Here is a 22,680-nt window from a genome sequence, read left to right as displayed (position 1 = left end):
TCTCCTAGCCCCATTCCTGCAGGATTTTTCCTGTCTTGCTTAAATCACTCTGGAAATTCCCTACGTCTATTGACATGGTGACCCCCAATAACTTTGTTTCTGTGATCCACATTTTCAGTGACTCTGAGAGACTTTTCCTATTGATCATGTGAACCTTACCTCCAGTGACCTTACAATGCCATCTCTTATATCTGTGACCTACACTGGGCCCAGGATCTGCTTTTCATGACTATATGATTCTCATCTCTATGAACTCTATCACCCTACTCCAGTGTTCCTAAGATCTTCTTCACTGACCTCAACTCATGGACACTTTGATCCTGACTCCACCTTGATGGCACTTTACTCTCCACTACTATCATAGAAAACCACATTCATATGTTTCCATCTACCCTCCTTCCCAACTTACGTCTAGCCATTTGGTAGGGAACTCTTGACACTGTCTCTGAATTACATTTAGTAATCACTCTCCTTAAATGCCTGAGGAATTGATAAAAAGTTATTTGTTTATACACAAGAATTTTTCCTGAAAATCAAAGTTAATTATAATGCTTGTTAGTTAAAAGTTTTAATGGACTTACTGAACAAATATGAAAAGCACTGATCAAATGTTAACATTGCACAGTTATCAAGGACTCAGTGATGTCAGAGACAGGTGCTATATTGTGCATGTGTTCTGTTTTATCACTATTTCAACTTTATCCTCTTTGGAGGCTCCTCCAACTCTCAGTGAGACTATTTTTAAAGAAAGAAAGGAAAATCCATCTATTCAAGAACATCTGCTTTCTATACAGTTTTTCTGTTTCATGATTTCTTCTGGAGACATGGTCATTTGACCTGAAACTGAAGAGTATGCTTGGGGCACAAAGATAGCAGAGTGAGCACTCCTATCCCCTGACTCTGAAGATGCAAGTCCTTTGATTGTTCTTTGTACTGTGTGTTTTCATACAGGCTGTGGAGGGGAGGAGAGTGTACCCTTAAATGGAAGCTGATGAATGGCCCTATGTCAGACATGAGTGACTTTTTCCTTTGCATCAGGATTCCTTCAGATCATCAGCTTTGAGAACCTAGCATAAGTCATTGTTTCAGAAGGTATAGGTTTGCAGAATGGAGATTTCCTCCCCTCTCAGGTCCTTCGTTGGCTTCAAAATGTCCTTCATTTTTATTTCTGATCATGACTCTATGGCTCAAATAGTGTGAAAAGTCACAAAGATGCTTGATTGGAGATAAGCATTTTCTTACATTTTAATATTCAGAAACATTTCTTATTGAATTATCACTATGGTTTAGTGACTAAGACATGTCCGACTCTTGTGACCCCATGGACTGTAGCTAGCCAGGCTCCTCTGCCCATGGGATTCTCCAGGCAAGACTACTGGAGTGGGTTGCTATTTCTTTCTCCAAGGAATCTTCCGAACCCTGGACTCGAACCCGGGTCTCCTGCATTCCCTGCAGACTCTTTACCGACTGAGCTACAAGGGAAGCCCCGATCTGGTTCACAGATCGGGGTTATTTTTTATTCCTATAATAGAATAGCTCTAAATGGCATTATATTTGAGAACTGCAAATCTTGAATTTCCTATGAGTGTTTTTGCATTGAAACATTAATAACTCTTCCTCACAATTTCAGATAGTGAAAAAAAATATACTTAGTAATGAAAAGAATTTGTAACTTCCAGTCAATAACTGTATATTGATTAAAATATTCATATAGTTATTCTATAGATTTTGTAACAGTCTACAACGATTTTAACTTCTCTCTATGAAAATGACTTTCTTGAAGTTTTATATAACATTGCATATTTAAAAACAAAAACATTCAGAATAGTAATATAAAATATGCAGTTGGTACATTAAATGGACTTTATTCGATTTTATCATGTACTCATATATATCAGTTATCTGTTTTTAAAGAAGAAGGAATTGAGGCAAAGAAAAATAAGGTTCTTACTCAAGAAATCTTTGACTCTTGCTATGATTGATTTAGTTTTAGATGTTTCAATTGAAAAAAATTGATACAAGAAAGGTTTTCATTCTGAGTGGGTGGTATTTTAGGCTTGTTCTGGTAATGTGCCTTCTTTGTTTAGTTACTGGAACTCTTATCTGGTCATTGAGTATTAATTTTTTTTCAAGTCATCAAGCACCTCCTGCTTTGTGATTTTCTTCCAGGCATCAGGAATTTTACCTTCATTGAAAAGTCTTTTGTGATATTTTTCTTCTAGCTTTGATCTGAAGTGACAGACAAACCATTTCCAGTATGGCTGGGTGGATGTGTCTGGGGTGATGCTCCATGTGGCATATTCCCCTCCTGCTTGTCGGTAGGTCTTATATGGGATTCTCCTGCCATCATTCGAAACAAAATTATAGTCACTTGCTACTGCACTAGTACAGAAATTAAGGGTACAATGGTCTGTTTGATGCCATCCCCATCCACCGAGAGCCTGTGGACGATGGAAGGGAGCATTGTGGTCTCCTTCATGGGTAGGGATTGTGTTGGTACAAATTGCCTTACAGAAGGGACACTGTTTCCAGCAGCCACAGAGATGTTCAGAGAGCATTTTCTGGATTTCAGGAATCATTTCTTCTACAAGTCTATGCAAATATTTCTGTTCTACCTTCTTGATTTCAGGATCCAAAGCTTTACTCATGGCCTCTTTGATAAACTCGATATCTTTTATCTCCCAGTGTTCAATGCTTATCAAGTCTTTTCGTGGAAAGATCAAGGTACTCCCCAGGTGATCACAGAACAAATCTAACCACCCAGACGCTGTGCTGCTTTTATCTTTAGCTCTTGCTGTAGATGCATGTACAGCTGAGAGGATGGCATTCTTGATGTCATCTAAACTCATTTGTAGAAAAGTCTTTATTTTTTCACTTCCTGTGTCAGAAAAGTATCTTTTAACATGGTTTTCAATGTAATTCTTAAAAAATGATTCTGGATTATGAAGGTACTGCCAGTAGTCATCAAAATTTTCCTCTTCTGCCAGAGAGATGAGAATGTGTTTCTCCAGGTTAGCTCTGTTTTCATTGAATGCCTGGCAGGTGGTTCGAATGTCCCCAGCAATTTTGAGGGCCATGTTTTTCCTTATGGTGCTGGAGACAGCAGGTGTGAGTTTCTTCCACAGAAAATCAACAAATGTTTTAATTGAAGTTGCTTCTTGACAAGAGATCTTAAAGCTCATGAAGAAATCATCTTTCTTGCTTTGCAGATAGTTTACAGGATCATTTGCCCTCTTGAATGCCTTGTGCATCTCCTTAAACTTCACTGATGCTCTTTGGAATAAGAACCATGATAAGTCTATTTCATATTTTCTTGTAAATGTGTATCTTTTCTGAGTGGTTGCAGACTTCACCTCCTCTTCTATTGTTCTCAGGATTTCATGGAAATAAGTTCGATTGTAATCATGCTTTTGCTGAGATATTTTGTTAACAGTTTCATTAACTTTTGAAATAATGCAGTCAGTAGTCATCTTTATGGAGTGTTTATCATGGGGCTCTATTGTCATTGTAAAGAGTTCCCAATATTTCCTGTTCAACTTAACATGTTTGTCATAGTTGATTTCAAACATTTCTCCAGAATAGTTCTCCAGTATGCTTCTGATGTCGTTTTCCTTTTTGAAATGCTCAAAAAGGATGTCTTCACAATCCATTTCAATTGTAGGCTCTGTGGCTGGAGGGATACTTGAGGACACATCATAGACCCATTTTTCCCAAAGTAGGTTGAATTTCTCATGTAGCTCTTCCTCGCTCAATTCGGTGTCATTCAGTGAAAAAGCCAAATTCCGGCTTTTTTCCAATAATTCCTTTTCATAACCTGACTTTTTGTTATCCACTTTTTCTTGACTTTTTTTAAAAGGAATAAGTTCTTTGGCTTTTCTTTGGATATCTAAAATTAGTGCCTCTTTAAGGGTTATGAGTTTATTTTCAAAATTTCCTTTCCACTGAACCAGCACATCACTATCTGGGTCTTCATTAAAATATTTTTCCAGTTTTTGCTTGATGGCTTCATATATCTCTGTAACTGGAGCCTCCAGGGTATATGTTTCAAGTGTCTGGATTTTTCCATTCTGAATCTGGTTGATCAGCTGGTCCTGTAATCTCTGCACATGACTCCTCAGCTCCCATGTCCAGGAGTTATACATGGTTTCCAGTTTGCTCATGGCCATGACTTCTTGAGTGTTTCTGAAGCTGAAGATAAAGTTCTCATTCAGTAGGGCTCTCCACAAATCTTGAACTCGGAATTTTACATCTGATATCTTCATGATGCTTCCCCTAGATTCCTGTTGGGCTTTCACAAGAATTCTGCTTTTGAGTTCCTGAACATTGTGGCTGTAGTGAGGATTGGGAGGGGCCATTGGGGGATTGCCATCCCAGAGGTGAGCGAAGTAGTAGACGTGGGTATTGGCATCAAACTTAATGACATCACTAAAGCAGGTTACATAGGAGCACTGCTCTTCCTCAGCTGCTATTGCTGCCATTTTGTCCAATGTCTGCTCTAGCTGCCTTATTCCTTCCATATTTTGGTCTTTAGCTGTAACTTCCCCCACATTCTGATGGACAAAGAGGCAACTGGGAGAGATTTTTACTTGTTTCATTCTCAGAAAAGCTTGGACAACTATTTGTAAAATATCTTGCATTTTAGATGGGTTTTCCCCCATAATATTGATCAGAGTCAAGTTTCCAAGTCCGATGACAAAGGTTGCCAACTCATTGTCATGATTCAGGGACTTGTTGGTGAGTTCTGGGCCTCGAAGTCCCTCTGTGTCCACCACAAGCACAAAGTCAATGCCAAGTTCAGCTGTGAATGTCTCCTCCACTTTCAGAAGCTGCATGTAGGCCCCTCGGGTACACCTCCCATCCCTGACAGTGAACTGCAGCCCAAAAAGGGCATTCAGCAGGGTGGACTTCCCTGAACTCTGCAGGCCAAGGACAGAGAGAACAAAGAGCCGCTTGTTTCCAAGTTTCTCGGAAAGCTTGTCAAAAACAGCTGCCACCCACCTTAGGGGCACATATGAAACATCCCCATCCATCAGCTCAATGGGAACACCAGATATCATCAGATCTGCAGCAATGTGGGGAAGGGAGAGAAAGAGGGTATCTTTCAAGGGTGAAGCTTCTTCCAGAGCTTCATAGATCTGGCCCGCTTCTCTGAGAATGTGCTCAATTCCCAAGGTACACTCATTAATCTTTCTGGAAATAGCTTCTATCTCTTTTTGCCAGTCTTTCAGAGAGCTACTCTTTGGGGCCTCTTGCTTTTCTTTTTGAACCAATGCCTTTTTCTTCTCATTTAGATTTTCCAAGTGTCCTGCAGTCAGGTTGTCCAAAGCTACAATCAGCCACTGGAGGAAGTAGAGTTTGGTGTGAGTTTCTGAATGATTGTGGAGAATTTCAAGGACAGAACGCATTAAAGCATTGAGAGGAAAGGCTTTTCTGAACTGTTTCCGTCTTATCATTTGTTTTTCTGCCTCAGTCTCACTTTTGCGTTGTTCAGTGCTGTGATTCCCCTTTTCTCTCAGATGATAGAGTGCTTTGTCCTTTGTACACCAAAGTTGCCACAGTTTTCCCTGAAGAGGTAGTAAGTTTTCCTTGACCTGAGGTATTTCCATTTCTCCCAGTAGGTTCATTAGAGCCTCTGCCTTTTCTTTGGCTTCCTTGCAATCTCTCTGGTCTTCATCAATAAGCATTCCTTGCTTGCGAGCAACGTGGGCACAGTTCTCCAAGCTGAGTGCAGTGTTAGAGAGCTCCAGCAAACGTCTGATTGTAGTTGTGAGCTCCTCTATTAATTCTGCCTCATTTCTGTTCCTGATCCCAATCCTCACTCTTGAGCTAGATTTATTGACTGTCATTTTTCCTTTATCATCAAGCAAAAAGATTAAAGGTTTTGATGACTGACACATGTCATGGACTGTTTTTCGGTTTCCTTTATTGTCATCAGAAGTTGACATGAGGACCACAATTATGGAGGAGACTTCCTGCAAAAAGGTGAGTTGCTTCTCATATTCCTTTGCATCTCCGTGAAGATTGGTAAAGGTCAAGCAGTTGTCAAATCTGTCCTGCTCTTCCCCCCCAGGACAGAACCAGGCGACTTCCACCACTCCTCCCATCAAGAGACAGTCTCTGCTGCTGCCTTTGCAATGTCGGTGAAAAAAGATATCATGTTTGCGTTCACTGAGAAGACAGTTCATGATCTGCGATTTGGAAGCAGAGAAGCCAGTTCCAACTCTAATAAAAGACACAATGGGGGCAGAGAAACAACACATCTGTTGATTCTTGTAATTGTCCTTCTCTCTTAGTGATTTCCCTACTTGCTGCCAGCTCCTTCGAATCTGACTGAGAGACCAGAGAGAGAATTCTATTTGAGCATTGCAAGGATTAGGTATGAGAAGGGGGAGGGCAAACTGACAAATGGAAAGTTTGTCCAAAATATATTGTCTGGCAAAATCATCTGCACAGTGAAGAATTGCCATCTGAATATCCATAGGGTGAACATAGGGTCTGACATTAGTGGCTGCTGAGGGCTTAGTAGGACTAACACTTTCTTCAAGTGTATCCTCATATGGATCAAAAGCCTCATTTTCTTGATTTGAGGTGCTTGAATAGACTTGGTATCTCAGCCCATAATCCAGCGTCAATAGCTTCTGTAGGAAATAGAAGGGAAGTTCTCTTTCAGAGCAGGGCTGGGTGTTGTACACAGAAGTCTTGTGGATCAGTTGGAAGTTAGCTCTGCTCATTTTTCTTGGGTAGTAATGTTCTAGGCCTAGACGCTGGAGTAAATCTTGGAAGCCTCCATTTTCTATGACATCTTCCTTTTTATTTTCATTATCGTGTGGTTCATGGCGCTCTTTCTTTTCATGGAAGACACTTTGCAATTGTTTTCTCACCTCCTCCACTTCCAATGAAGAGACAGGGGCCTCGTAATTCCCATAAATGAGCAGTCTCAAGTCTTTTTCTAGGTTTTCCCAATCACGATCTCCAGCTTTGGTGAGGACATATACAACTTCTTTAGTCAAAGATCGTCCCATGTGATGTTCGATCAATGCCAAGCGTTGTGTTTTCTCCTCTGGAGAAACAGCTTTGATGCCTGCTGTTGCTGTCAGACCTGTGAGCACCAGGAATGCCTGAGCCCTGCAGTTGGAAATATTTTTGAACTCTTGGTATTTATTTTGCGCAGTTCGCATTTCATCCAATAGAAAGTCTAACTCATCATGCCCCAGGAGATGCTGAAATATATTGTGAACCACATGATATCCTGCACCAGATGCTATCAAAAGTAGCAAGATGTGTGTGTCTATCTTCCCTGTTTCTTGGAGGTATTTCAAGAAGCACCGAAGAGACAAGCTGACCTCATAAGTCAGCTTTCTTTGAGCTTCTTCCACCAAGTCTGTGGATTCAGAGTTGACCTTTACTTCCCTAAGCTCATTCTGTGTTTTTTTAAGTATTTCAATTAACTCAGAAAATTGAGTGATATGGATATTGTCTTCCTTTGGTTCTGACTGAAATATCCACTGCATAATGGATTGAGCCTGAGGAAAGTTTGTTACTGTATAAATGTGAGGATCCAAAAGACAGCTCAACTGAGATTTAATAAATTTAGTTTCATAAATGGATGCTGTTTTGCAAAAGTTGACCATGTTTACCAGAAAATTCTGCAGACCCCTGTCTTTAAGGCATATATTTGTCCAAGTGGTATAACTTTCAGTTATTTGACTCAATCTTTGCATGAAGTTTATCAGCCTTTTAAGCTGTTTTTCAGGATGAAAAACTTTCCAGGATTTCACATCCTCTAGGAAAATCCTAGCCTCCTTCTCAATACTCAGTAATTCTCCTTCCTGGATCTGGGCAGTGAGTTCACTCAGAATAGTATAGTTGTCTTTCAGGCAGTTAGCTAATTTATGAGGATCCTTAAAATCACTTCTGTGGCTAGAGAGAACAATGTCCCAAACAGGTACCAGCTGAAATCCACGGTCAATGACACACCAAGTTTTGTTATTGGCAACTAGACCAGCTTTCCAGTCAAAAAAGTCATTTGCTTCTGGTGGGCCACCTGTCTGGGCCACAGATAACTGGACTTTGGTTTGGAGATTTTGGAAGGTTGTTTTCTGAGACGCTTTTTTTGAGTGAGAGTCTGATATATCCAGACCTGTTTCAATGTTCATACTAAAGCTACTGTAACCACCCCTTACGCAAATATCCAGCATCTCTGATGCTTGCTGTTTCACTTCTGCCAGCTGTTCTTGTTGGAAACCCTCTGAAATGGCTTTCCACCAGTAGATTCCTCCCAGGTGCAAAGGGCCCTGGTTAGCATGAGACCCAAACCTCTGGAAGAAGGCTTCAGCCTTATGCCTCAGCAAGCGTAGTTTGTCTGGGTCTTCTGACTGACCCAAAAGGTCTTCAGTGTTTTTTAATTCCTGGAGAGCAGCACTGGAAAGTTGGAGCTGGTCAATGGGAAAGTGGAAGGAGGCCAGTGGGATATAGCTGAACTTGGTTGAGCAGAAATAAGAGTGTGTAGAATGTGACTGTTGTGTTTTTTTGGATTCTGAATGCATGCTCTGATCCATACCAGCTTTCAGGCTAATTCCCCAACCTCCACCCTTTGCTAAGGCAGTTACACTGAAGCCCAGCTTTTCTAACATCTGAGTGAACGTGGATTCTTCTTGAGAAGATGTAAATTCCTTTGTCTCCAACCGTGTACCCTGCTCAGGGCCACGGAGTACAAACTCCCTGGGGACGCAGAGTAGCTCCTCTTTCTTCTCTATAATACACCTTTGGTCACTGGTTTTGTAAATTCCCTGTAGGGCTAGTCCTCCAGATGCGTATCTCACCAGTTCTCTATCTGGGAGACTTTTCCTGTGAGACAGTGCTCCCTTTATGTTAAGTTGTCTCTGCATGTCTTCCATGACTTCTCTTAGGGCTTCTCAGGAGCTGGACAGAACTCTTTGGGGATCTCCGTTGCCTGCCTCAGCTACACTTTTTCCATTCTACCTCATCCTATCACTGCCTCCCTTCTGACAGCGTCTCTTTTAATTTCTGCAGTGCCCATTCTGCCTTCTTCTGCCTTTTCTTTACTGATTCCACACGAGGCTCCTATAACTCTGAAAGAGTATTTGAGTATGACTGGTGAAGCAGTTTCTCCAGGGGCCTTTTCTCCCATGAATGTTGCACCTGGCATTTCAGTTTCTGGAGGTCCTTTTCTTCTAGATATTGTAAGGCATGGTAGAAGTCACATCCAGCTGTTCCTGCAGCTTTGACAACTAGTATTCAACTGCCAGTCCTACTTCTCTGAGCATCTCTTGGAGATCTTGCCCATTTTTCCTCTGAGCAGGGGTTCATTGGGCATAGACTCTGCTGTGTACATGACTGTGTGAAGATAAGACACTTAGTTAGCCTGTGGCATGTTAATATGCAGAATTCTCTGATTTTTTGCAGAAATCTGTTGCTTTTTACACTAATACACTTCATACACTAATAATGAAGTATCAGAAAAAGAAATTCAGGCAATAATCCCATTTATGATCACACTGTAAAGAATAAAATACCAGGGAATAAACTTAACCAAGAAGGCGAAAGACCTATACTCTGACAACTATAAACACTGATGAAGGATTTTGAAAATGATGAAAAAGAGTAGAAAACATGCTGTGTTCCTTGATTAGAAGAATTAATATTGTTAGAAATGTCCATACTATCCAAAGCAATCTATAGATTTAATGCAATCACTATCAAAATACCCAGGACACTTTCACAAAAGTACAGCAATATGATTCTAAAAATTTTTTTGGAACCACAAAAGGCTCAACTGCCAAAGCTGACTGGAGAAAAAAAAATAGCCAGATGTATCATGGTCCCTATTCAGACTATACTACAAAGCTACATTAATCAAAACAGCATGATATTGGCATAAAAGCAAACACAGACCAATGGAACAGAATAGAGAGCCCAGAAATAAACCTACACATTCATGGTCAATAATCTATGACAAAAGAGGTGAAAAAACAATGGAAAAAAGATAATTCCAATAAGTGGTGCTGGGAAAACTGGATAGCTACATTAAAAGAATATTAGGAAAAAATAGGCAAAGAATAAATAGATGTTTCTCTACAGAAGACATACAGGTGACCAACAGGCACATGAAAAGTCTCTCAACATTGTTAATTCTTAGGGAAATGCAAATCAAAACCATAATGAGGTATCACCTCAAACCACTCATAATGGCCATCAACATATAGTCTACAAATAATACATGCTAGGAGAGAGTGGAGAAAAGGGAACCCTTGTGTACTGTTGCTGAGAATTTAAGTTGGTCAGCTACTATGGAAAACATTGTAGATTCCTTAAAAATGAAAAGTAGGATCACAATATTGCCCAGTAGTTCCACTCCTGGGTATATATGCAAAGGAAGTGAATACAGGATATTGAAGAGATATATATACCCCCATGTTTTCTGCATCATTATTCACCATAGCCAAGATGTGGAAACAGCCTAAGTGTCAGTCCATGGCTTAATGGATAAAGGATATGTTATACAGCATGCACGCATATGCACACAGACACAGACACACAATGGAATATTACATGGTCTCGAAAAAGAGGGAAGTCCTGCCATTTGTGTGTGACAACACAGATGGACCTTGAGTGCATTATGCTAAGTGAGATAAGTCAGACCAAGAAAGAGAAATTCTGTATAATATCACTTACATGCGGAATCTAAAAAAGGCAAACTTGTAAAACAGAGTAGTAGAGTAGTTACAAACCATTCAATATCACAGTTATCCAAGTCTATGTCCCAACCAGTAATGCTGAAGAAGCTGAAGTTGAACGGTTCTATGAAGACCTACAAGACCTTTTAGAACTAACACCAAAAAAGATGTCCTTTTCATTATAGGGGACTGGAATGCAAAAGTAGGAAGTCAAGAAACACCTGGAGTAACAGGCAAATTTGGCCTTGGAATGCGGAATGAAGCAGGGCAAAGGCTAATAGAGTTTTGCCAAAAAAATGCACTGGTCATAGCAAACACCCTCTTCCAACAACACAAGAGAATACTCTACATATGGACATCACCAGATGGTCAACACCGAAATCAATTGATTATATTCTTTGCAGCCAAAGATGGAGAAGCTGTATACAGTCAACAAAAACAAGATCAGGAGCTGACTGTGGCTCAGATCATGAACTCCTTATTACCAAATTCAGACTTAAATTGAAGAAAGTAGGGAAAACCGCTAGACCATTCAGGTATGACCTCAATCAAATCCCTTATGATTATACAGTGGAAATGAGAAATAGATTTAAGGGCCTAGATCTGATAGAGTGCCTGATGAACTATGCATGGAGGTTTGTGATATTGTACAGGAGACAGGGATCAAGACCATCCCCATGGAAAAGAAATGCAAAAAAGCAAAATGGTTGTCTGGGGAGGCCTTACAAATGGCTGTGAAAAGGAGAGAGGCAAAAAGCAAAGGAGAAAAGGAAAGATAAGCATCTGAATGCAGAGTTCCAAAGAATAGCAAGAAGAGATGAAAGCCTTCCTCAGCGATCAATGCAAAGAAATAGAGGAAAATAACAGAATGGGAAAGACTAGAGATCTCTTCAAGAAAGTTAGAGATACCAAGGGAACATTTCATGCAAAGATGGGCTCGATAAAGGACAGAAATGGTATGGACCTAACAGAAGCAGAAGATATTAAGAAGAGGTGGCAAGAATACATGGAAGAACTGTACAAAAAAGATCTTCACGACCCATGATGATGTGATCACTAATCTAGAGCCAGACATCCTGGAATGTGAAGTCAAGTGGGCCTTAGAAAGCATCACTAGGAGCAAAGCTAGTGGAGGTGATGGAATTCCAGTTGAGCTATTTCAAATCCTGAAAGATGATGCTGTGAAAGTGCTGCCCTCAATATGCCAGCAAATTTGGAAAACTGAGCAGTGGCCACAGGATTGGAAAAGGTCAGTTTTCATTCCAATCCCAAAGAAAGGCAATACCAAAGAATGCTCAAACTACTTCACAATTGCACTCATCTCACACGCTCGTAAAGTAATGCTCAAAATTCTCCAAGCCAGTCTTCAGCAATATGTGAACCATGAACTCCCTGATGTTCAACCTGGTTTTAGGAAAGGCAGAGGAACCAGAGATCAAATTGCCAAATCCACTGGATCATGGAAAAAGCAAGAGAGTTCCAGAAAAACATCTATTTCTGCTTTATTTACTATGCCAAAGCCTTTGACTGTGTGGATCACAATAAACTGTGGAGAATTCTGAGAGAGATGGGAATACCAGACCACCTAACCTGCCTCTTGAGAAATCTGTATGCAGGTCAGGAAGCAACAGTTAGAACTGGACATGGAACAACAGACTGGTTCCAAATAGGAAAAGGAGTACGTCAAGGATGTACATTGGCACCCTGCTTATGTAACTTATATGCAGAGTACATCATGAGAAACGCTGGGCTGGATGAAGCACAAGCTGGAATCAAGATTGCCGGGAGAAATATCAATAACCTCAGATATGCAGATGACACCACCCTTATGGCAGAAAGTGAAGAGGAACTAAAAAGCCTCTTGATGTGAGTGAAAAAGTTGGCTTAAAGTTCAACATTCAGAAAACGAAGATCATGGCATCCGGTCCCATCACTTCATGGCAAATAGATGGGGAAACAGTGGAAACAGTGTCAGACTTTATTTTTTGGGGCTCCAAAATCACTGCAGATGGTGACTGCAGCCATGAAATTAAAAGACGCTTACTCCTTGGAAGAAAAGTTATGACCAACCTAGATAGCATATTTAAAAGCAGAGACATTACTTTGCCGACTAAGTCCATCTAGTCAAGGCTATGGTTTTTCCTGTAGTCATGTATAGCTGTGAGAGTTGGACTGTGAAGAAGGCTGAGCGCTGAAGAATTGATGCTTTTGAACTGTAGTGTTGGAGAAGACTCTTGAGAGTCCCTTGGACTGCAAGGAGATCCAACCAGTCCATTCTGAAGGAGATCAGCCCTGGGATTTCTTTGGAAGGAATGATGCTGAAGCTGAAACTGCAGTACTTTGGCTACCTCATGAGAAGAGTTGACTCATTGGAAAAGACTCTGATGCTGGGAGGGATTGGGGGCAGGAGGAGAAAGGGACGACCGAGGATGAGATGGCTGGATGGCATCACTGACTCGATGGACATGAGTCTGAGTGAACTCCGGGAGTTGTTGATGGACAGGGAGGCCTGGAGTGCTGCGATTCATGGGGTCACAAAGAGTCGGACACGACTGAGCGACTGAACTGAACTGAACTGAATAGTAGTTACCAGGGGTTGGAAGGTGTAGTAATTGGGGAGATACTGTTTAAAGGTACTAATGTGCCGTCAGTAGATAAATAAGTCCTAGACATCTAGGCTTCCCTGGTGGCTCAGATGGTAAACAGTCCACCCGCAATGCAGGAGACCTGGGTGTGATCCCTAGGTTGGGAAGATCTCCTGGAAGAGGGCATGGCAACCCACTCCAGTATTTTTGCCTGGAGAATCCTTATGGACACAGGAGCCTGGTGGACTACAGCAAGGGTTCACATAGAGATGGAGACGACTGAGTGAATAAGCACAGCACATAGCACTCATAGGGATTATAAACAATACACTGTATTATAAACCTCAAAGTTGCCAAGGGACTATATCTTAATTGTTCTCACCACAATAAAGAAATGATACTGTGATGTGATAGAGGTGTTAGCTAACTCTATCTTAGTAATATGGCAATATAAAAATGTACCATATCAGCACATTATATACCTTAGACTTATGCAAGGTTATATGTTAATTATATCTCAATAAATAAAATGTACTTCTTAGGTGGTTTACACTTGTCACCCACTTCTTACTCTTCCTCTGACACTAGTTAATATATATATTTTATATTATAAACTATATATGTATAATCAAATTCTCTTTATCTACTGAAGCCATCTTAATGTGTATATGTAGAACTAAATAATCACATATTCAATGTTTTCTCATGTTATATCTTTAACACCACTATCTTTGAGACATATTATATGAGATGAGGTTTCACATTTCACCTTCACACATATAACTTGTATTTCCTGTCCTACTGAATGTCACTGTTATAATCCTATGCATCCTTCTTCCTCCTAATATGAGTGTAATTTCATGTCTTTTCAAATTATCCTTTTCAATCTCTTCTAAATCTCAATTCTTTTTAATCCTCTACCAGCTCTCCCTTAGATTTTCCCTTCAATTTGTCTTTACGGAATCACTCTAATTGTCATCTCATCTTACAGTCATTTTGACTTTGTGCTTTCCATCTTCACCAGTGTCACTAACATTTGAATCTAAATTTAATGGCAGACTCAGTAATTCAAAAAACAGCTTTTCTGGGCTTCTCGGGTGGACAGTGGTTAGGAATCCGCCTTGCAATACAGGGAACACTGGTTGAATCCCTAGTCCGGGAAGATCCCACATGCCACGGAGCAACTAAGACTGTCCACCACAACATCTGCGCCTGTGCTTAGAGCCCACAAGCCACAGCTACTGAGCCCATGTGCTGCTGCTACTAAAACCCCTGTGCCCTCGGGGCTGTGCTCCACCATAAAAGAAGCCGCCACAATGAGAAGCCCTGGGTGCATATGCAAAGGAAGTGAAGACAGGATATGGATGAGATATATGCAGTGTGCATATGCATACTGCAACTAAAGTAGCCCCCACTTACTGCAGCTAGAGAAAGCCTGCTCACAGCAGTAAGGACCCAGCGCAGCCAAAACATAAATTAATTAGAAAAGAGAACAACTTTTCCAAGTGAGTTATCTAAAATATCTAGATAAATTTTAAGACAAATTCTTTGCAGTCTCAAGGAATTGAATAGATAGTGAAATAATATCTGATGGAAGAGGTAAATAAATTTGAAGCAAGTGAAACACTTCCATTACAAATTAAAGACAACATTTACATGGAATATTACTCAGCCATTGAAAAGAATACATTTGAATCAGTTCTAATGAGGTGGATGAAACTGGAGCCTATTATACAGAGTGAAGTAAGCCAGAAAGAGAAACACCAATACAGTATACTAACACATATATATGGAATTTAGAAAGATGGTAATGATAACCCTGTATGAGAGACAGCAAAAGAGACACAGATGTATAGAACAGACTTTTGGACTCTGAGGGAGAGGGAGTGGGAAAGGGTTGGATAATTTGGGAGAATGGCATTGAAACATATACTATTATGTAAGAAACGAATCGCCAGTCTAATTTCGATACAGGATACAGGATGCTTGGGGCTGGTGCATGGGGATGATCCAGAGAGATGATATGGGGATGGAGGTGGGAGGGGGGTTCAAGATTGGGAACTCATGTACACCCATGGTGGATTCATGTCAACGTATGGCAAAACCAATACAGTATTGTAAAGTAAAATAAAGTAAAAATAAAAATAAAAAAAAACTACAAAAAAAAAAAAAGACAACATTTAGGATACCTTGCATACACCTCAGAAGACAAATAAAAGAAATTCACAATTAGACATGCCATAGTGAAACTGCAGAAAATACAATAGGAAAAGCAAAGCATTTGGAGAAAATCAGATTTTTAAAAATTAATGTATTTTAATTGGAGAATAATTACTTTACAATATTGTGATGGTTTGCCATACATCAACATGAATCAGCCATAGGTATATAGGTGTCCCCCACAATTCTGAACCCCTCTTCCCACCTTCCTCCCCACCCTATCCTGCGCTGTCCCAGAGCACCTACTCTGGATGCTCTGCTTCATGCATCAAACTTGCACTGCTCATTTATTTTACATATTGTAATGTGCATCTTTCAGTGGTATTCTCTCAAACCACCCCACCCTCACTTTCTCCTGCTGAGTTCAAAAGTCTGTCTTTCACATCTGTGTCTCCCTTGCTGGCCTGCGTGAAGGATCATCGGTACCATCTTTCTAAATTCCATATATATGTGTTATTATACAGTATTTGTCTTTCTCTTCCTGACTTACTTCACTCTGTATAATAGGCTCCAGGCTCGTCCACCTCATTAGAACTGACTCAAATGCATTCTTTTTAAAAGCTGAGTAATATTTAATTGTGTGTATGTAGCACAACTTCCTTATCCATTCATGTGTCAGTGAACATCTAGGTTGCTTCCATGTCCCAGCTATTGTAAATAATGCTGCATTGAACACGGGTACATGTGTCTCTTTTAATTCTGGTTTCCTTGGAGTGTATGCTCAGCAGTGGGATTACTGGGTGGTTCAGTTTCAGTTCAGTCTCTCAGTCGTGTCCGACTCTTTGCGACCCTATGAATCGCAGCACGCCAGGCCTCCCTGTCCATCACCATCTCCCAGAGTTCACTCAGACTTGTGTCCATCGAGTCAGTGATGCCATCCAGCCATCTCATCCTCGGTCGTCCCCTTCTCCTCCTGCCCCCAATCCCTCCCAGCATCAAAGTCTTTTCCAATGAGTCAACTCTTCGCATAAGGTGGCCAGTTTTTTAAGGAATCTCCACACTGTTCTCCAGGATGGCTGTACCATTTTGCATTCCTACCGACAGTGTAAGAGCATTCCCTTTTCTTCACACCCTCCAGCATTTATTGTTATAGACTTTGATGATGGCCATTCTGACCAATGTGAGATGATACCTCACTGTGGTTTTGATTTGCATTTATCTAATAATGAGTGATGTTGAGCATCTTTTCATGTGTTTATTAGCCATGTGTATGTCTTCTTTGGAGAAATGTCTTTTTACGTCTTTTGCCCACTGTTTGTTTGATTGAATTGTTCATTTTTCTGGTATTGAGCTACATGAGCTGCTTGTATATTTTGGAAATTAATTCTTTGTCAGTTTTTTCATTTGCTATTACTTTTTCCCATTCTGTGGACTGTCTGAGAAAAGTGGATTTTATCTTTAAATAATAATTAGAGAGAATGATGACCTCAACAGCACTGATGGAAGCCAGAAGGCAGTAGTATGGAGTTTTAAACCTACTGAAAGAAAATAGCTGATAAAGTAGGATACTATACAGAGTTAAAAATATCCTTAAAGAATTATGGCAGAAGAAAAACATAATTGAAAACAGCACAGTAACAGAATATGCTATCTGGAAATGCACATTGAAAGAATTACTAAGGCATGTTTTTCAGGAGAAGGAAACTATCACCAGTGAATAGTCAGAGATGCAGGAAAAGATGGTGAGCAACAAATGAATAATTATATGGAAAAATCTAAATAGATGCATAAAACAGTGGGGTTTAAAATACATGATGGCAATTGTATTTATGCTGGAGTGTGCAGCCAAATAGACTTAAAGGATCCTCAGTTCTTTGAGGTATTTTAGCGGAAGATCAAAGATTCTATTGATTTTGTAGAATATATGTTGCAATTTCTAGAACAATCTCATATATGAGTCAAGAATATATAACTGTCAAACTAACACAGGAAAAAAATAAACATTTGATTATACAACTTATCAAAATTTGTGGGCTACAGTGAAAGCCATACTTAGAGGGAAATTTTCATTGAATGTATACATAACAAAAGAATAATTATATGAAAACAATACGTTTCCATCTGAGGAAATGAAGAGAAAATTAAATCCAAATAAGCAAGAGTAAAGAAATAAGAACTAAAAAGCCAATAAAATTGAAAACAGGGAATCAATAGAAAAAAATCAGTAAAAATATAACATGATTCTTTGGAAATACCAACAAAACTAACTCAGACTGTGAAAATAGGGAAGATACAAATTACTAATAGCAGAAATAAAATAGGGGTTATGGATATGAATTCTATAGACATTGAGGATGAAAAAAAGAGTACTATGAAAAACTGTTTGCTCTCACATTTGATAGCCTAGATAAAATGTATCAATACCTTGGAAGACAATAAACTATTAAGCTTACATGAGAGGAAATAAATAATCTGAATAGGCCTGTGTCTGTTAAAAAAATATTGAATCAATATTTAACAACCATCTGAAATAAAAAGCTCCAGTCCCAGTGGGATTCACCGGTGAATTCTACCAAACATTTAGGGAAGAAACTGCACCAAATATCTACAATCTCTTTCAGAGGACAGAAACGGAAGGAATACTTCCTAATTTAGTTCATGAGGTCAGTGTTACCCTAATACCAAAACTAGTTAAGGACATTACAAGAAAGAAAACTTAAAACCTATATCTCTTCTGAAAAAAAAATCAACAAACTAAATTTAATAATGTAAAAAGGAGTTATATACCACAACAATGTGGGATTTACCTCAGGTAAGCAAAGTGGATTCAACGTTCAGAATCAATTCATGTAATATACTACAATGAACTAAGAAAACCACATGGAGAGAACCCATTTGACAAAGTCCAATACTTACTCATTATTAAAACTTCCAGCAAGCTAAGAATAGAGGGGAACTTACTGAACTTGATAAAAGACATTAACAAAAGCCCTACTATTAACATTTCACTTAATAGTAAGGACCTAGAAGCTTTCCTCTTAAAGAAAAATAGGTTAAGGATATCCCCTCTCATCACTCCTATCACACATTCTATTGGAAGTATTAGTTAATAAGATAAGGGAATAAAAATATATTGATTGAGAAGAAATAAATAAAACATGTCTTTGTTTGTAGAGGACACTGTGTTAAAAATGTCAAAGAATCAGCAAAAAATCTCCTGGAAGTGATTAAGTGAATACAAGGTTGTAGAATATAAGGGTTAGAATACATAAACTATTGTTTTTTAATATGCTAGCAATAAGCAATTGGAATTTGAGATTAAAAACACAGTACCATTTAAACTAGCACTCTTGCAAAATAAATATTTAGATATAAACCTGATAAAATATGTGCAAGATGTATATAAGTAAAACTACAAAACTCTGCTGAAAGAAATCAAGGAATACCTATATAAATGGAGAGATATTTATGTTTAATATTGTTAAAGCATCAGTTCTTCCCAACTTAATTTATAGAGACAGTGTCTTCTTCAGCAGCACCATTTGAAAGCATCAGTTATTCAGCATTCAGCTTTCTTTATGGAGTTTCAGCTTCAGCATCAGTCCTTCCAATGAATAATCAGGACTAATTTCCTTCAGGATGTACTGGTTGGATCTCCTTGCAGTCCAAGGGACTCTCAAGAGTCTTTTTCAACACCACAGTTTAATACATCAGTTCTTCAGCACTCAGCTTTCTTGATAATCCAACTCTCACATCCATACATGACTACTGGAAAAACCATAGCTTTGCCTAGTCGGATTTTGTTGGCAAAGTAATGTCTCTGCTTTTTAATATGCTGTCTAGGTTGGTCATAACTTTTCTTCCAAGGAGCAAGGGTCTTTTAATTTCATGGCTGCAGTCATCATCTGCATTGATTTTGGAGTCCCCCAAAATAAAATTCTGTCACTGTTTCCACTGTTTCTCCATATATTTGCCATGAAGTGATAGGACCAGATGCCATGATGTTAGCTTTCTGGATGTTGAGTTTTAAGCCAGCTTTTTCACTCTCCTCTCTCACTTTCATCAAGAGGCTCCTTAGTCCTTCTTGGCTTTCTGCCATAAGGGTGGTGTCATTTACATAACTGAGGTTATTGATATTTCTCCTGGCAATCTTGGTTCCAATCTGTGCTTCATTCGGCCTGGCATTTGACATGATGTACTCTGCATATAAGTTAAATAAGCACGGTGACAATATACAGCCTTGACCTACTCCTTTGCCAATTTTGAAGCAGTCCATTGTCAATGTTCAGTTCTAACTGTTGCTTCTTGACCTGCATACAGATTTCTCCGGAGGCAGGTCAGGTGGTCTGGTATTCCCATCTCTTTAAGAATTTTCCACAGTTTGTTATCATTCACACAGTCAAAGGCTTTGGCATAGTCAACAAAGCAGAAGTAGGTGTTTTTCTGGAACTCTCTTGCTTTTATGATGATCCAACAGATGTTGGTGATTTGATCTCTGGTTCCTCTGCCTTTACTATAACCAGCTTGAACATCTGGAAGTTCATGGTTCATGTACTGTTGAAGCCTAGCTTCGAGAATTTTCAGCATTACTTTGCTAGCATGTGAGATGAGTGCAATTGTGTGATAGTTTGAGCATTCTTTGGCACTACTTTCTTTGGGATTGGCTGAGTAATATTCTGTTGTAGATATATACCACAATTCTCTATCTATTCATCTGTCAATAGACACCTAGTTTGCTTCCATATCCTAGCCATTATAAATAGTGGTGCATTGAACAGTGGGATACAGGTGTCTCTTTCAACTACAGTTTTCTCAGGGTATATATAGCCCAGTATTAGGATTCTTGGGTCATATGGTAGTTTTATTTCTAGTTTTATAAGGAAACTTTATCCTTAAAATGATAGGAAGGCCTGTTTTTGTGCCTGATTCCTTTACCTTTTAATCTTTCTGAAGGTTTAGGGAAAAGTTATACAATCATAGTAAACAGAGATTAAGACTGTGAATCTCTTTAATTCTTACAGATGGTGAGAAATTTCAAAATCGTAAGGTCTTGGTTTCTTTTTGTGTAACAGTTCTTTCTTCAATCCTCACACATATTATCATAAATAGAAAAAAGAATTCAAGAGTCACTTTTAAAACTTTACTTGGAAGTCTCCTTAAGTATAAAGCCAACTTTTAAATATTTTCTTGAACATAACTCCAGGATATAATTTTGCTAAGCTTTTTGTCAACTTGCAACAAGAATCTTCCTCCTTCTGTTTCTAGTAACATGTTCCTCAGTTTCTTCTGAACTCTCACCGTGGCATACTTAAAGATTAGATTTCTACCAACAGACTTTTGAAAACATATAGGCTTTCTCTCAAAGTTCTTATAGTCTCTGCTCACTTGACTGACTTCAAATCTATTTCCAAGGTTTTAGGTACCACTTTTAGGCATCAAAATCTCTATTATTTTTATATTGTTTTATAATGGATTACCACAAACTTAGTATCTCAAAACAGAGATATATCCCAGTTTCTGTCAGGAGTCTGGCATGACTTAGCTGGGTGCTGTACTCGAGGTTTTATAAGGCAGCACTCCAGATGTTGACTGAGCTGTATTTTCATCTAGAGTTTGAACTAGAAAAGCTGCTTTTAGCTTATATGTATTGACAGAATTAATTTTGTTGTGATTTTTGTAGGAGACAGGAAAAATAAAAGAAAAGCAGGCCCTGGCAAGGGCCACAAAAGAAATTTATAATTATTGATAAACTGGGTGCTATAAGGCATGACTCTTGGAACAAGTCCAGAGGGAACAGTTCATAATCTTGAAAACAAGATATGATCCTGGAGTCGGTTTTCCCAACTGGCATCTCAGAGTCACATGTTTTACATATCTGCTGGAAAATCTATAGATAAGAATATTAATCTTTGTTACTGATTTGTTATTGATTACTGTTTCCTAATTACTCAATGGTTAATGATCATTTTGTTTTTAGGCCCTGAATGCCACGTGAGTTATAGTTTAACTCCCTGCTTATTCTTTCATTCACAGCTGAAAGTATAATAAAGCTGGCTTGGATTCAGTTTCGGCACTTCACCTTGGAGCGGTGTTGGTCCCTGATCCTCACTTTTCTCTAAATTCTTGTGTCTCGTTTCTCACTCTCTCGCCATATCGCACTTTTGAAAACCCTGTTTGTCGTGCTAGTCTCGACAATTTTAGGACTGTTCACAGTTCCTGGCCACATTATCTTTTCCATAGGCCTTCCTTCAACATGATAGCTTACTTCTGTAAGTCACCAGGAGGGAAAATTATCTCTAGAGAAGGGCTGAGTCTCTCTTTAAGGCCTTTTGCCTGATTAAGTTGAGCCTATCCAGGATAATCCTCCTTTTGGTTAAAGGAAAATCAACTGATTTGGGACCTTAATTCCATCTGAAAATTCCTTCATCTATGCCACATTCTATTGTTTAGCAGCAAAGGGAGGTCATTAGGTAGGCCTGAATCATGGAGCTACCCTCATCTGCGTGCCAAGTGGTAAAGTATGTAAAGTCCTCAGTCCAGTATTGGACGTATACTAAGAGCTCAATAAACGTTAACACCTCCTATCTTTCGATTTTTCTAAAGTCTCTGTTGTAACCGGAGTCTCTGTGGCCAGAGGGATGTGGGACTCAAAGAGGTAAATCCCACCAAAGGGGAGGAGGATCGAAAGGAGTTTGCGACCACCTAGCCAAAGGAGAATCAGATTCTCTTACTTATGAGAGCATGCTTCACAGTTTAGGAAAATCTGGAGAGAGGAACTGTTAGTGGAGACTTGAAAACCTAAACCAGAGAGTTTGGAGGCAATACATATACAGATTAGGTTCCAGGGAATTTTTCAGTGCATCAAGGTAGAGTATAGAAAGGAATTAAGAGAGAAGCATAGCCCAGGGAGTGTATGCCATCCAAACAAGTATGATGGCTGTTATATGGAGATACACATAACCTTCAAGATATCTTTTTAGTTGACCAAAGGGACTTGGAGTTTAGGTGGTTTAGGATTATAACTGAGCTGTTCTGTACATAGAATTCATTTGGTGCCTATACCTATTCCAGGTGGAAGAGGCAAATTTTAAGAGACGATATTCAGTTGAGATTGGCCTATGAACTAAAGTAACCTGAAAAGTGGCAAGAGTATCAGGGAAAACATCATGAAAAGAGAAAAGGCTGTTTGAATGGGATGAATAAATTCCAAGGACTAGAGGATCCTATGGGACCAAGAA

The 22,680-nt window shown here is 39.3% G+C and overlaps 1 pseudogene; it reads right to left on the bottom strand.

Moving 5' to 3' along the window:
* Positions 1–2,117: 2,117 nt before the first annotated feature.
* Positions 2,118–22,680, bottom strand: part of LOC138092129 (interferon-induced very large GTPase 1-like) — a 35,827-nt pseudogene continuing 15,264 nt past the window's right edge.

This window comes from Capricornis sumatraensis, chromosome 16 (assembly GCF_032405125.1).
Source record: "Capricornis sumatraensis isolate serow.1 chromosome 16, serow.2, whole genome shotgun sequence".
Taxonomy (NCBI): domain Eukaryota; kingdom Metazoa; phylum Chordata; class Mammalia; order Artiodactyla; family Bovidae; genus Capricornis; species Capricornis sumatraensis.
This window is presented reverse-complemented; position numbering and strand designations above follow the sequence as displayed.